Source organism: Chelonoidis abingdonii, chromosome 9 (genome assembly GCF_003597395.2).
Source record: "Chelonoidis abingdonii isolate Lonesome George chromosome 9, CheloAbing_2.0, whole genome shotgun sequence".
NCBI lineage: Eukaryota > Metazoa > Chordata > Testudines > Testudinidae > Chelonoidis > Chelonoidis abingdonii.
In genome coordinates, this window is record NC_133777.1 from 42,373,681 (window position 1) to 42,389,505 (window position 15,825).

Consider the following 15,825-nt stretch of genomic DNA (forward strand, 5'->3'; position numbering starts at 1 on the left):
GCCGGGGGCTCTCAGCGGCCGCCGCGCTCCGGGCTCAGCTCAGCGCGCACCGGGCGGGGGACCCGGAGCGCGGAGCCCGGATCCGGAGCCGCCGTGACTCACTGAGCCGGGCGGAGAGAAAACCCGGCGAGCGGAGCCGCCGCCTCCACCACCAGGCGGGTAAAACCCGGAGCCGGGACCGCCCCCCCGGTGCACACAGACCGCCGGAGGCGCGGGGTCTAGTCCTAGGGCCCAGGCGGGGAGCGCGGAGACAGAACTAGGACGAGGAGCCCCAGAGAGCAACCCGGAACACGGACCCAGACTGGGATCCGCCCCAGAGATCGGGATCCCACAGGACAGGACAGAGGGAGACCCAGCGCACATGGAGCCAGACCCTGGGAGACAGGCAGAGAGACAAACCCTCTGACCAGCATGGCCCTCAGCAGGAAGGGCACCAGAGCGTCTACACAGACATCAGGGACACCACTGCTGAGCTGGAAAGGGAAATCCAGACCAGGGGCATAGCCACCAGTGGGCTGGCCCGTGCACTTAGCATTCAGGCCCACCCAAATCTGAGCGGGGTGTAGTGCTGCCTGAGCAGTCTGGAGTGTCACTAGGACACTGAAATCCAGGCGGGAGCTATGCACCCGCCCTTCAGAAAGCTACGCTCTGGCAGCTCTGCCTTGCCATTTTGTGAGCCACCCTATCCGCATGCCCTGCTTTGCAGGTAAAGCCCTATATCTGGGCGCACCAGGGCTAGGAAGAGAGTGTGGTGTCAGGGAAAAAGCTGAGCTAGCACAGTCTGGCATTGTCCACCCAAAAGTCATGGCCCACCCAAATTTCTGCTCCTAGCTACACCACTGATTCAGAGCAAGTAAAAAAAAAAAAAACTACAGCAGGTTGGGAAGGCTGGTCTGGTGGGAATGGCAAGCCAAGAGACTGACATTCAGGTCCCAATTTAGCCTCACAGTTCTTGTGTGACCTGGAGCAAGTTACTTAGGGCAGGTCTACACTAGCTCTTACTTCTATATAACTTAAGTCAATCAGGAGTGTGGAGAAGCCACTAGCTTGAGTTACATAAATTACACCAACCTAAGCGCCTGTGTGGATAGTGCTATAATGGCAAAAGAGCATCAGAGCTACTGCGGGAATGTCTAGACTACCCGCCGTATTGGCGGGTAGCGATCGATTTCTCTGGGATCAACATATCACGTCTCATCTAGATGCAATATATCTATCCCCGAAAGCACTCCCATGGACTCTGGAACTCCACCAGCGTGAATGGTGGTAGCTGAGTCGACGGGGAGCTGCAGATGTCGATCCCGTGCCGTGAGGATGAAAGGGAAATCGATCTAAGATACTTTGACTTCAGCTACGCTATTCATGCCGACAGGAGAGCTTTCTCCGTTAGCACCGCTACAGCAGCGCAGCTGCATTGGCACAGCAGCGCCGCTGTAATAATTCTTGTATAGACCTGCCTTAATCTACACTGTGCCTGCGTTCCCCGTCCATAAAACAGGGATAACATTTCCTCCCTCCCCCCCAAGGGGAGTGTAAGGCTAACATCCATTAACACTTGTGAGGCACTCTGAAACTACTGTTAGGAGGGCCATAGTAGATAAATAGGTAAACTGTGAGATGGAAATGTTAAGAGCAGGTAAGCTAAACACATAAACAACAAGAAGTTCTCTGAAGAAAATCAGCATCTCCAGTCCATTAGAATTTGTTGAAGGACTCAACAAAGCAGTGGATGCAGAAGAGTTAGGGTTTGGCTACACTTGCAGGTGTGCAGCGCTGGGAGTTAAAGCTATCTTCGTACAGCTGTGTAGGGAAAGCACTGCAGTGTGGCCACACTGACAGCTACCAGCGCTGCAGTGTGGCCACATTTGCACCACTGTTGGGAGTGGTGCATTATGGGCAGCTATCCCAAAGAGCACCTCTTCCCATTCTGGCGCCGTGGGTTGTGGGAAGGGGGCGGAGGGGGCGGGTCATTCTGCTTCCTGTCCCAATGCCCCGTGATGCATCGCTTCACATCCCAGCAATCCCTGTTTTTCCATCCACGTTTGGCGCCATTTTGCCTCTTTCAACGGTTTCTGTGCAGCGCAATTTCTGTGGGAAATGGAGCCCAAACTGCTGAGGAGTATGCTGACGAATCTCGCCAGCACATCACGGTTGGCAGTTGAGCTATTCCTTAAGATCCAAAGTGACCGTGAGGAGTCGGACGATGATAGTGAGTCACGTAATGCTTACGACACGAAATTGCTTGTGGCATTCACAGACATGCTCAGCACCATGGAACACCGCTTTTGGGCTCGGGAAACAAGCACTGAGTGGTGGGATCACATCGTCATGGAAGTCTGGGATGACGAGCAGTGGCTGCAGAACTTTCGGATGAGAAAATTCACTTTCATGGGACTGTCTGCTGAGCTCGCCTCCACCCTGTGGTGTAAGGACACAAGATTGAGAGCTGCCCAGCCGGTGGAGAAGCGGGTGGCTATTGCAATCTGGAAGCTGGCAACTCCAGACAGCTACCAATCGGTCGGGAACCAGTTTGGAGTGAGAAAGTCGACTGTTGGAATCGTGTTGATGCAAGTTTGCAGGGCCATTAATCGCATCCTGCTAAGAAGAATTGTGACTCTGGGGAACGTGCAGGACATTGTGGATGGCTTTGCCCAAATGGGTTTTCCTAACTGTGGAGGGGCGATAGATGGGACGCATACTCCTATTCTGGTACCACCCCACCTAGCATCCGAGTACATTAATCAGAAGGGATATTTCTCCATGGTTCTCCGGGCGCTTGTGGATCACCGTGGGTGTTTCATTGACATTAACACAGGCTGGCCCGGAAAGGTGCGTGATGCACTCATCTTTCGGAACACTGGCCTGTTCAGGAAGATGCAGGCTGGGACTTTTTCCCAGACCAGAAGATCACAGTAGGGGATGTCGAAATGCCCATTGTGATCTTTGGAGACCCCGCTTACCTGTTAATGCTGTGGCTCATGAAACCATACAAAGGGAGCCTTGACAGCAGCAAGGAATGGTTCAACTACAGGCTAAGCCGGTGCCGAATGACTGTAGAGTGTGCTTTTGGTCATTTAAAGGGGCGCTGGTGATCTCTGTATGGGAAGCTGGACTTGGGGGAAAGCAGCATCCCCTTGGTTATATCCGCGTGCTGTACCCTCCATAATATTTGTGAAGGGAAGGGTGAAAGATTCAGTCAGGCATGGACCTCCGAGGTTCAACGCCTGGATGCTGAATTTGCACAGCCAGAGAGCAGGGCTACTAGAGAGGCCCAGCACAGGGCTGCAAGGATTAGGGATCCTTGAGGGAGGAATTTGAGGCTGAAAACCAACAGTAATGTTGGTGCCTTGCACTGGAGTGAAGTGCAGTGGTTACAATGTTAGTAGGAATCTGTGTTTGCTAAGCTGATTTGCAGTGCCTGTTTCTTTCCTGGGCTAGGTATCTTTGACTTTCTGCAATAATAAAGACTCTTTTCAAAGCCAAGAATTCATTTATTGAAAAGAAAATAACTTTGACAGACACACAAGTTTTTTGGAACCTAAAAGGGCAGGGGGTGGGATGGGGGAACTGTACAGTCACACAGGTTTGAATATGTTCCTGTCTGAGTGCTGATGCAATGACTGCTGCACTTCAGGATGGCCTATACTGCATGGTGATGGGGGTTTGAGTGCAGAGGGTAAGGGTCGTAGTTCTCAGGGCTGGTTGGTGAACGTACAGGATGTTGGAGCAGCGGGTGGTTGGTGGTGAAGACCTGGATGCTGGGGAGAGGGTTTTGAGCTGACATGGGGACACAAGGGAAAGAGCTTTGGGACAAAGGGGCGGGGGGGGAGGGCCTGGGTAGTGCTCTGCCTGCATGGCTATGAGCGCTGGATAGAGTCTGCTTGGCGCTCCAGGATGCCTTATCAGCTGCTTTGTGCTTTTCTTCCTGTCCGCTGCAATTTCTCTGGCAGATCTCCTGCTTTCCCTTTCCCTCCAGTCCTGCACTTTTTGATTCTCTGTGACAGAGTGCTGCATAACTGCTTGCAGCATGTCTTCTTTGCTTTTTCACGGCTTCTTCCAGAGGTTTTGTAGTCTCTCAGCCGTTGATAACACAAGCAGCCGAGATCTCAAGGTTGCATCTGTAAAGGCAAAAATGCAACACTTAACAGAGGCAGCATTGTTTATACTAGACAGTTATTCCCCCGCAGTTAAGGAGGATAACAGTCTTCACAATAACATAATTTTCCCATCCCAAAGAAAGCGCACATAACCCACGGGAGCCCCGAAATGGTGAGTAAGGGGGACTGATTATTTCAGGGCTGTTCTGTCCTCAGGGTTTCTGTGCATTGGGGAAAGCAAACAGCTGCAGGGGGCACCTACACTGAACACTATCCCACAACCCTCCGCAGGCAACCTGCCTGCCACCCTCGCGGCGCCGGCAGAGCGCTCCCCGCAGCTTGCCGCCCCAAGCACACGCTTGGCATGCTGGGGCCTGGAACCACCCCTGAGTATGGCTGCTCTTGTTCTTATGTCTTTTCCACATGAATATCCAGTCACCCACTGAAACTTAACATGGCCAGAACCAATCTCCTGATCTTCCTCTAAACCCACCCATCCTCTGTGTCATCCATCATCCTCCATGTCACTCAGGCCTGTAGTCTTGGCTTCATCTTTGACTCATCCATTTCTTTTGACTCATGCATCCAGGCCATGTTTAAACCATGCTGCTTCTTCCAGCATAACATCACCAAGATCCAACCTTTCCTCTGTGCCCATTCTGCCAAAATCCTTGGCCAAGCTCTGAACATCTTGGGTATTGCAGCTCCTTCTTCTAGACTCATCTAAGTACTCCTAGTTCACCTCCCTAGAGTTCATTCTAAATGCTACCACCAAGGTCATTTTTCTGGTCCATCGCCTTGACTGTGACTCCCTTTTCATGTTGTTTTCCAGTTTGGCCCTTGCTTTTGAAGCTCTTCACAATTTATCCCCCCAAAATTCAAACTGGAAATACAATGCACATTTTTAGCAGTGAGAGTAATTAAGCATTTGAGCAGATTATACATTATCTAGGAACATAGTGGTGATGTAGTAAATTCTAGGAATGTAGCAAATTTTCCATCATTTGAAATCTTTACATCAAATAATATATAAGGTTTTTCATCCATAGATCTCAAAGTGCATAACAAAGGAAGTCAGTATCATTTTACAAATGGGGAAACTGAGGCACAGAGAGTTGAAGTGACTTGTCCAAAGTACCTCAACAGCAGATCCAGGAATAACACCCAGGTCTCCTATGTCCAACTTCAATTCTCTAGTTACTAGGCCACATAGACTCCCAGTTTTGAGGGAGACATTCTGAAGCACGTGATCTAGTTCAACCACAGATTATTTGTCTTGCTGCAGGAATTAGTGGAGGACATTCTCTGTGTCAGAAATCATAATAGGGATTGCCATGCCTAATGGTCAGAGCCGTGCCAGTTGGTCCTGGTGGTCAGCACAGAAGTCCAGAGCAGGGTTGGATGAGGCCTGAGTGAGAGCAAGGCTGGAGCACGACTAAGACTAGGAACAGGGCACGGGCAAGGACAAGAGCAAGGCCAGAGCAGGCTAAGGCTTGGGGCATTTGTTGCCACTATCAGGCTGGATAGAGTTCCAAAAGCTAGAATTACATCAAGCAGAGTGAGCTACTCCTGTGAGGCTTAAACACTGGCCCTGAAAATCACCAGACCAGTTCCTGGTTTGTGGATTGGCTGTAGCCTAGCACAGGAGTGACTCATCACCTTACACTCTGGCTGCCTCATGCAAGATGCCAGATTAGATGGTTATAATGATCCCTTCTGACCTGAAAACCTGTTAATGTAATTTGATGGCATGTACTAATTTTCAGTTCTGCTCACCCCATCTCAAAATTATAAATATGGCAGAAACATAAAGAGCTTGGGCAGGATAGCTCAGTGGTTTGTGCATTAGCCTGCTAAACCCAGGGTTGTGAGCTCAGTTCTTGAGGGGGCCATTTAGGGATCTGGGGCAAAAATGTCTGGAGATTGGTCCTGCTTTGAGCAGGGGGCTGGACTAGATGACCTCCTGAGGTCCCTTCCAACCCTGATATTCTGTGATACTGATGACACATGAAAAGACTTCCCCTATGTGAAAAAAGCGGAAAGATTAGGACTATTTTGAGAAGATAAATAAGAAGTGACATTATAGTTGCCTATAAAATAATAACTAGAGAAGGCAAACAGGGCACTTCCATTTATCTTTTTTCATAATACAAGAACTAAGATAAATTCAATGAAGTGAATAGGCAAAAATTTAAGACTGTTAAGGGGAAAGACACTTTTACACAACACAATTAACCTGTGGAACTTACTGCCACAGTAAGGCAAAGAGCTTGGCAAGATCAAAAACAGATTAGACACTAGTAAGAGCATTCAAAGTCAGTTTGGCTTGGATCAAACATTATAAGGGTTATAAACCTTCCTGTTTAGGGCCTAAACCAACTAGAGGCTGAAGGGCTTAGTAGCTTTTTCTCTATGAGTGGATTACGCACTTACAAGGATTCTGACACCTTTCCAAGGAGCAGCTGGTATTGGAGGCTGTCAGAGACCAGAACACCAGACTCCATGGACCCTCATCTGAACAAGTATTGCCATTCCTAATACATTAGCCACATACATGGAGTGAAAACTCCAATCATGGAGCCAGCATGATCATCACACACCACAGGGAAGAGGTGTGGCCTGCCCATGGATTGGGAATCCTGGCACCAGTAGAGAGGAAGTTCCAGAGCACAAAGTCTAGTGGCAGGCTCCCAAGCCACCTGTTGCACAGGGATACCAGAGTATCTGTGAGACCCTGCTCAGCAGCATACAACTGCCTCACCCTAGTATATGCTTCCTTGTGGGTTACTATGATACCGTGTCTACCCCCACACAAGGCAGAGCAGGTTAAAATCCATCAATTAACCTTATATGGTACACCTGGAGGAGAGCCAAGGCTCAATACAGCCTAATAAAAGAAGAAGTTCAGCTGAGTAGAGCAGGTTGGGCCTGTATAAAGAGATGAAGCTCAGACCAGAAGGGGGCTACCAGAAGCTGAGTAAAAGACTTGGGTGGAAAGGAAAGAAATTAAAATCCTTAGGGGAAATGAAACTCTAGCTGGATGGTTGTCTCTCTGGTTGTGGATTTGGCATTATACAATAAAAGAAAGGGAAGAGCAGGGCCATCAAACATGACAACTAAGATTTATGAGTTTATAAATGACAAATGAGGTTAGCATTGCCAAATCTCTACTGACAGCTCTAGCAAGGCAAACACAGGTAGAGTGGGACTGGCCTTTCATATCTCTCTGTCTGGAATTAAGAGATCTATGAAACTGTCTGGTTGTGTGGCCATTATGACAGCTGACTTGACGGGTATATTGTTGGCGTTGACCTGCATAAGGAATGTATGCCCAACTATGACTGCCATCCTATGACTCTTTATTGGGTATGATGATGATTAGAAAGGACACCTCAGAAAGCAGGAACGACTTAGGCTTTGTCTACACTTACAGTTTTGCAGCGCTGGCAGTTACAGCTGTGGTCGTACAACTGTGTACGGCCAGCGCTGCAGTGTGTCCACACTGACAGCGACCAGCGCTGCAGTGTGTCACAAGCTGCACCAGTCGCAGGCTGTTGTGAGTGGTGCATTGTGGGCAGCTATCCACGAGCATCTCGTCCCATTTTGTCGCTGGTTGTGGGAAGGGGAGGAAGGGTGAGGGTCATTCCGATTCTGTTCCACGACCATGCTGCCAGGGAATCGGACCCCACGCCTAGAGGGCTCCGCCTTAGCACATTTTTAATTCTTTTTTTAACTTCCCGTCAGTTGCGTTGCTCCATGGTCCGCTCTTTGAGGTGATATGCCGGCGGGAGCGCGCATGGCCTGTCTCCGATAGAGCTCCAGCCGGGCTGGCGGGGGCTTGCGGCGCTCCGGCGGGGCTCCAGCATGAGGTGGGCGGCGGGGCTTTGTCGCGCTCGGGCGGCCAGGAAGGCGGAGCGCAGAGTTGCCGGCTCTGACGGGGCTCCAGCCAGGAGAGCGGAGTCGCGGAGCTTGCGCGCTCGACCGGGGCGGCGGCAAGGCGGTGGCTCAGCCGGAGCGGGCAGCCCGCTTCTCCGTCTGGGGCTGGCGGAGCGGCGGCAGCCCTGCCTCTCCGCCCGTCTGGAGCTCTGGCTTTAAATCCCCCCTGACCCTGGGGCAGTGAGGGGAGTTTTAAAGTCTGGGCTCGCTGCTCTGCACCCAGTCCTTCAACATAGCCACCATGGGGTTTCTGTGGCTTGTGAAGCAAAGAGCAAGCGTACAGGGAATCCATGGGCTATTCCGACATCTAGCATGCTTGCAGGCAGCCATAGCCCCGCTGCGCCAACATTTGGCATCCTTATAATAAATAGCTGCTTACAGGCAGGCTCCTCTGCTGGTTCTCATCCAAGTCCCAGCAGCTGCGAATGGCTAGCTTGCTCATGGCTGGAATAGCCCGCTGCATGACTCCTGGAGTCTCCCAACACCTCAAGTAGCCCTCTCTCAGTCCTCTCAACCTCCCCTTCCTCTCCAGCTCTGGAGCCCAGCGGCAGGGAGTGCAACAGCGTGACCAGAGAGGTGAAAGGAATGCTGGGAAGTTCTAATACCTGGAGCAATAAAAAAACGCTGGTGAGTGTCACTCCTGCTGACCAGCGCTGCATCACCAGCGCTGGTCTCGCTACACTGGAAGCAGACCCAGGTGTACAGCCAGCGCTGCAAACAGGGAGTTGCAGCGCTGGCTGAGCTTTTAAGTGTAGACACCTGCTAAGTTGCAGCGCTGTAACCCCCTCACCAGCACTGCAACTTGCAAGTGTAGCCAAGCCCTAGTCAATGAAATATAGTAGTTAACAGCAGAGATACACCTCTACCCCTATATAACGTGACCTGATATAACACGAATTCGGATATAATGCAGTAAAGCAGTGCTCCAGGGGGGGCTGTGCACTCTGGCGGATCAAAGCAAGTTCAATATAACGCGGTTTCAGCTATAACGCGGTAAGATTTTTTGGCTCCCGAGGACAGCGTTATGTCGAGGTAGAGGTGTAGTACAATTAGGTATACATATAGTAATAGTGTGGATTCTGGTGCATGTTGGGATACTGGGCAATGAAACGGCAGATAAATCGGCAGAAAAAAAAACAAAACCTTTAAAAATGAGGAAGTTGCTATAAAGATCCCACCAAGTAAGTAGGACTTCAAGAGCTTGGTTAAGAGAGAATGTAAGATGGAATGGCAAGAACTATGGACCAAAGAGAAGAAAGGACAAAGAGTCTATGAAATGTCTTACACTTGAGGATAATGGCACACTTAATAGAAGTTAAGTAACTCTATTCACAGGGCTAACAGGTCACTGTGACCTGAATGGTAACTAGTATTTACTAAAGAAGCACAAATATGGGTTGTGATATACATGCAAATCCAAGAAGCAGTTGAGCATCTGCTGTTGCAATGCAGGGAGAATTACATCACAGAAAGGACTGTTTATGAAGAACTGAGACTACTCAAGGTGAAAGGACAGTGTCTGAAAGGGTTGGTGAGGGCACTGGGGAAGTGGGGTAGCATTAAGAAAGCATTACTGCACTTTTTGAAGGATACATGGCTGGGTGAGAGAATATAGATTTTTTTTGCTTATGTGATAAGCGTGGCAAGTGGTGGTCATAGCCTCACGTGCTGAGGCTGCTGCGCCATAAAATGACTGGCAAAGAAAGGAAGGAGCTGCAAGGGAAGTATCCTGCAGTCACTCCCTGGGAGGAGGGAGGTTTGTTGGGGGTTATAATGTTTGGAAGGAGTCAAAGAAGGAAGGTACTCTACAGTTAGTCCATGGGAGGAAGGCATTTGAGCTAGTAAACCCAGAGTGCAGAAGATAGAGAAAGGAAATAGGAATGAGTCCAGGGAAATAGCAAAGACTCTGGGAGCAAGCAGTCCACAGTTGCTGGACACAGGGTCCTGGGCTGGAACCTGCAGTAGTGGGCAGGCCCAGGTTCCCTACCAGCCACTGGGAAAGTGGTGCAGGATCTGGACTTGGCCCAGAAAACTGTCTGGAACAACAGGTGGAAAATGGATCCAGTGGGGCTCTGATACCCCAGAGAAGGCGGATTGTAAAGCAACCTGGCTGGAGCACTGAGGGTCCTGGAGAGTGAAGGGGGACACCCCAAAGAGGGTTTCAGGCCTGAAAGAAGCTAATCCCAAATGTGGCAACTAGGAGGTGTCCTTACAGGGGGTAAAGTCCCTTAGGGGAACCTGTCGGAGGGAGGCCCCCCAACAGCAGCTACAGCATCACCTGCAAGCCTCCTTAATGGGCTAAGGGTGATCAGGCAGCTCTGCCAGCTGTTCTTGAGACAAGAGGGGGCTGGGCTCCTCCCCTCACCACAGACTGGGGGCTCCTGGAGTCCAGCCTGCTTCCATGTGGAATATGCAGAGTGGGGGGAGGAGAATCCCGGGGGCTGATTGGCAGAAAGGCCTGAGGCAGCCCTGAGAGTCCTACCCAGGGCTCTGCCCCATGAATGCCCCGCTTTGGGTGCTGGTTCCACTGTGGCTGGTAGAGCTGCACACCTGGCCTGGCTCCCCAGGTGCTGCACTTGCGTGATCTCGTGCCAGCAGAGAGCTGGTGCCAGGCATTGCCAGGCCTGGGGGAGAAGGGAGCGCTGCGCACAGCCCACTTGTGTATCCCGGAGCGTAGGCCACTCATGGCCCTGCACAAGGTTGAAAACCTGGAGAGTGAATCCCTCCAGAAGTCAGCAGACCTTTGTCCCGGGAAAGGTCTTACTGCGCCCAGGCTGAAGAGCCAGGTATGGAGAGAGAACTGCAGTGCCAGGGTCAGGACTCAGCCACCCGCCCAGGGAGAATCCCTGCAGCTCAGCACCAGGGCAGGGGCAGGGGCAGGCAGGGCCGGCTTTAGGAAGTGCGGGGCCCAATTAGAACAGTTTTGATGGGGCCCTGGCAGGGATGACTTCAAAAAAAAACAAAAAAAAAACCATATGGGGCTTGTACTCACCGGCTGGCGCTCTGAGTCTTTGGTGGCATTTTGGCGGCGGGTCCTTCACTTGCTCCAGGTCTTCGGTGGCACTGAAGGACCTGCTGCCGAAGTGCCGCCGAAGACCCAGAGCGCTGCTGGGTGAGTAAAAATAAAAAAGGTGCCTCTAGCCAGAGAAGGGATTCTCACTGGGTGTGGGGCCCTCTTAGGCGCGGGGCCCGATTCGGGGGAATTGGTGGAATAGGCCTAAAGCCAGCCCTGGGGGCAGGCAGCCTTCGAAGGGCTGCAGTATTCAGAGCCTAGTGCAGTGCAACCTGTACAAGGAAAGAGCCAGACTTGGAGACTGGAGTTTTACGCTGAGGATCCGGAGCTGCCAACCTGAAGACAGACAGACACAACATGGTGCTGGGGTCGTCATATTAGGGGATCATGCTCTTCCTAGCTTGTATCAGCATAGCTCACTGCATACCCCAGGGGCTCCTTGCAGCCCTCCATTCCCCACAAACTCTCTATAAGCCACACTACCAGCCTCCTCTATTTCATGGACTCCCTGCAGCTCTCCCCAATATCCCCACTGCCACACATTGTGTCTGCCCCATTCTCCCCTCCATTCCAGGGTCCCCTGTTCTCCCCACACACCAGCATCTCTGTGTGCATCTCCATTCTTATTTCCCCATGCCCTCCTCCTCTTCCATGCCATGGGCTCTCCATGCCCCATTCCAGTATCTTCCATTCTGCCCCTCATGGCAGGAGCTCGTTGTCCCCCATTTACTCTCAGCAGGGGCTCTATGCAAATTCTCATTGCCCCCTTCCCCCCACTCCCACCTCCCCTGAGGCAAGAGGCTCTGTGTGTCCCCTTTCCCCTTCCCCCCATACCAGAATCCCTCAATCTCCTCCCTCCACCATACTGGGAGTTCTGTATCTTCCCCCTTCTCTCATACCAGGGTCCTCCAGTCTCCCCTCACATTCCAGGGGCTGTGGGTGCTCCCCCATTCCCCTTTCTCTCTCCCTTCCATTGCTCTTCTGTCTGTCTGGGAGGAAAGTCAGTCAGCGTGTCAATATGTTAAGCTAGTGGGAGGACAAGCAGAGATGAGCAAGGGTATTGTTGTGGGTGAAGGTGTTAATGGTTCTTTGATCTATAGCTAATTGCAGATACTAAGGTCTGTGGTTGCGCAGGGTCTCAGTTCTGCTTCCTGTTCCCCCACTTTGAGTTTTCCACTTTCCCCCCCAGATCAACTGAGTTCTGACCATTGATGCCTCGAATATTTCCTGAAATTTTGGAATTGATTGGATGCGGTGTTTAAAAGTTATCTCAGCACAGACAGAGAAACGCTGTCAGGTTGAATGTAAGGCCTTGGAAATTCGGCCAACTAGGATTAGAATCGCCTCTGCAGGGGAAGGAGGGCAATAATGGGATCTCTGATGACTCAGAGATGAGCAAATCAGAGATGAGCAAAGCATGCTGAACCCCTAGTTTGCACAGCTCTGCATACTAGCAGAGAAGGACATCCCAGCACCTAACCTAGAACCACTTGCCTGCAGAGAGAGACGGGCAAAGCCAGAAAGAGAAGCAGACAATAAACAGACCTGTTCACCTGCACAGAGAGGCATGAATTCTAGAAATCCAAAGCCTGCATTAGGATCCAGCCACCTGGACAGAGAAGGAAACCCTGGAGCGTGATACTTGAATTGGAGCCTCCTGCTTCCATTTAAGAAAAGACAAACTAAACCCAGTTATCATAGCTCAGTGCCAGAATCAGTCTCTGCCAGCCAACGCCTGGGAGAAGGTGCTCAGATACCAGGGTGATGGGCTAATTCAGAGATGCCACACGTACGAGCAAATACTAACTTGGGACCTGTGTGCCCCTTGGTTGCTGCTGAGTCGTTTTCTCTCCCCTTTGTGGGGAAACAAGGCTGTTGAGTGAAGCTCACAGTGCTCGTCCTGTTTTACTTCACTGCAAATGGACACAGACCCTGATCCAGATACTAGGTTCCTTTCTCTAGTCTCACCCCTCTGAGCTGGGGGTGGGCTGCTCTGGATCCTAGGGATCCACACAGGGGATAAAGGACCTGCTGCTACTGCTCTCAACTATGTAGCTGAAGCAGTCAAGGCCTGGGGGCATTGGCACTGAAGGGATGGAGTTCCCAGCTTAGCTCCCCCTCAGCCAACCTTGTGTAGTATTTCCACCATGGCTGAAGCAGGTTTCATGCTAATTTGACCAGCAACAAGAAATTGCTTAAAATACCCACCACAGTGATGGTGAGGCTGTGATCTAACCTGGCTACTGTATTCTCTGCCTGCCTGCCACTGCTTCCTGACACTATCTGGGTGCAAGGTGGGGCCTGCTGGCTGTAGGGCTCAGAGCATTTAAATTTCTTGCTGAAACTTTAAGGCCTTGGCAACACTGGTGCTTTACAGTGCTGCAACTTTCTCGCACAGGGGTGTGAAAAAACACACCCCTGAGCACAGCAAGTTACAGTGCTGTAAAGTGCCAGTGTAAACAGTGCCCCAGTTCCCAGCGCTGTAAGCTAATCCCCACGGCGAGGTGAAGTACGTGCAGCGCTGGGAGAGCTCTCTCCCAGCGCTGGAGCAGCGACCACACTCACACTTCAAAGCGCTCCCACGGCAGCGCTCCCACAGCAGCGCTTTGGAGTTTCGAGTGTAGCCAAGCCCTAACTCTTTGTAGCCTTTGCAATTTATTTCTAAATGCCCTGGCTGAACCCAACAATTGAACATATCATCACAATATCCTCAGGACTCAGCTTTCTTGGATGCACACCAGTCTTCTGCAAAGTGCTTTTAGACATGGCCACCCCCTTTAACAGCCCAGTCTCTTTCACCCAGTCTGAAACCAAATCAGTCCAGGAAGGTTTTTGTTCTTTCAGTGTATCTGCTCTCACTTCATTCCTCACTCCTAGCTGCTCATTTCCTTTCTCAGGTGCTTTTTCACAGGTTTACAATTCACATAAAATGTTTCCACTTTGATAGCTGAATGTCAATGAGGTGACTTTTTTTTTTTTTCTCCATTCACGGTGGCTTGTTCTGGCCAGAGACCAACTTGTCATATTCTAACAGCTTGTACTTGAACTGTGGGAAATGTCTTCTGCCTGATCTCTTTGCCATGATCAGTTATGTCTTGCTTTGATATTTCCCATAGATGGTAATCCCATAGGTACGTGGCTGTTACATAGAAAGACTCTTCTACACTGCAGTGGGGCGTTATTGTTTATGGATGTTTGTATTGCAGCAGCACCTAGGAACACATAATAGAAAGACAGATAAGCCCTTCAAGCAGGGATGAAGCGGAAGACCACAGGTAACAGCAGATACACAGACAGGGGAGCCCCAGGAAATAAGACAACATTGGTCTGTGATCTTAGCACTCTGGCTCCCAGGTGGCTGTCAGGGTTTTTGTTGGCCTTTTGTCAAAGGAGAGACTGAAGGAGGTCAATGAGGTGGGTTTGCAAGTGTTCATTGTTTATAGGCTCTGGCTGAGGGGCAGCACATGGGAGAAAGTACAAAGCTGTGGGGCTGCAGCTGACTAGAGCTAAGAACTGGTCAGTAAATGGACTTTTTTCCCCTTGGAAAAAATATTTTTCACTTAAAATTCAAATATCAAAAACTTTCAGCCAACCCCCCTTCCCACCCCACCCACTTTGATCTGATTTGAAAACGCTCCTGTGTGCTTCACGCTCCCATTCTCTGCTATGGGCATCTCCCATGATGCACCACACTCTCCCTTCTTGGAGAAGAGTGTCATGGGAAGTGTAGTCTGGCCTGAGAGCCTGGTTCTTAAGGGCACATACCAGGAATGTGAAGGTAAGGAGTAGTAGTTTTCTCTCCATTATTTTGTGTTACTGATGGAAGGTTTACTCCTTAGCTACCCTTCTCTCCAGCTTGTTCCTGAGTGGTGGCTGTCAACCTTTCCAGACTACTGCACCCGTTTCACGAGTGTGATTTGTCTTGCGTGCCCCCAAGTTACACCTCACTTAAAAAATATTTGTTTAGAAAAATCAGACATAAAAATACAAAAATGTGTCATAGTACACTAGGACTGAAAACTGCTTACATTTTTACCAAAGAATTCTAAAATAAATCAATTGAAATATAAATATTGTACTTACATGTCAGTGTATAGTATCTACAGCAGTATAAACAAGTCATTGGCTGTATGAAATTTTAGTCTGTACTGACTTCCCTGGTGCTTTTCATGTAGCCTGTGGTAAAACTAGGCAAATCTGTAGATGAGTTGATGTACCTCCTGGAAGACCTCTGCGTACCCCCAGGGGTCTGCATACCCCATGTTGAGAACCACTGTTCCAGAGGATCCGGTTGTGTGTCATCACTCTTGACAATGTGTCTACAATTACTAGGCGAGGCCTTGGCTGGGACTCCAGGGCCATATCATGCTTTCCAAGTAATTGAAGTTTTAAGTGTTGTTTCCTCAAATCCTTTCATATGATTGCAATCAGTGGCTTATGGTCAGTTTCATCTTGGAAGCTAGACCATAGAGAAAGTCATGAAACTCTATATAGCCATATGCAAGGCCCTACTGTCTCTCATTCACTTTGCATATGTCTCTTCTTTTCTCTGCCTCAGACTCGTGCCATGTTTAACCCATACAGCCCCTGCTTGGTCTTCATTTTTGAAAGGTTTACCCATTCATGCACTAGCCAGATTCTTTCTATGCTTGTGCCCCAGCTTCACTGATGCCTGACTTTGCTTGTGCTGAACAATCTGTTCCGCCTTGCATTTAGCTGTGATGCTTGGGGTATCTTTCCCAGACACGAAGAAGAGCTCTGTGTTGCTTGAAAGCGTCT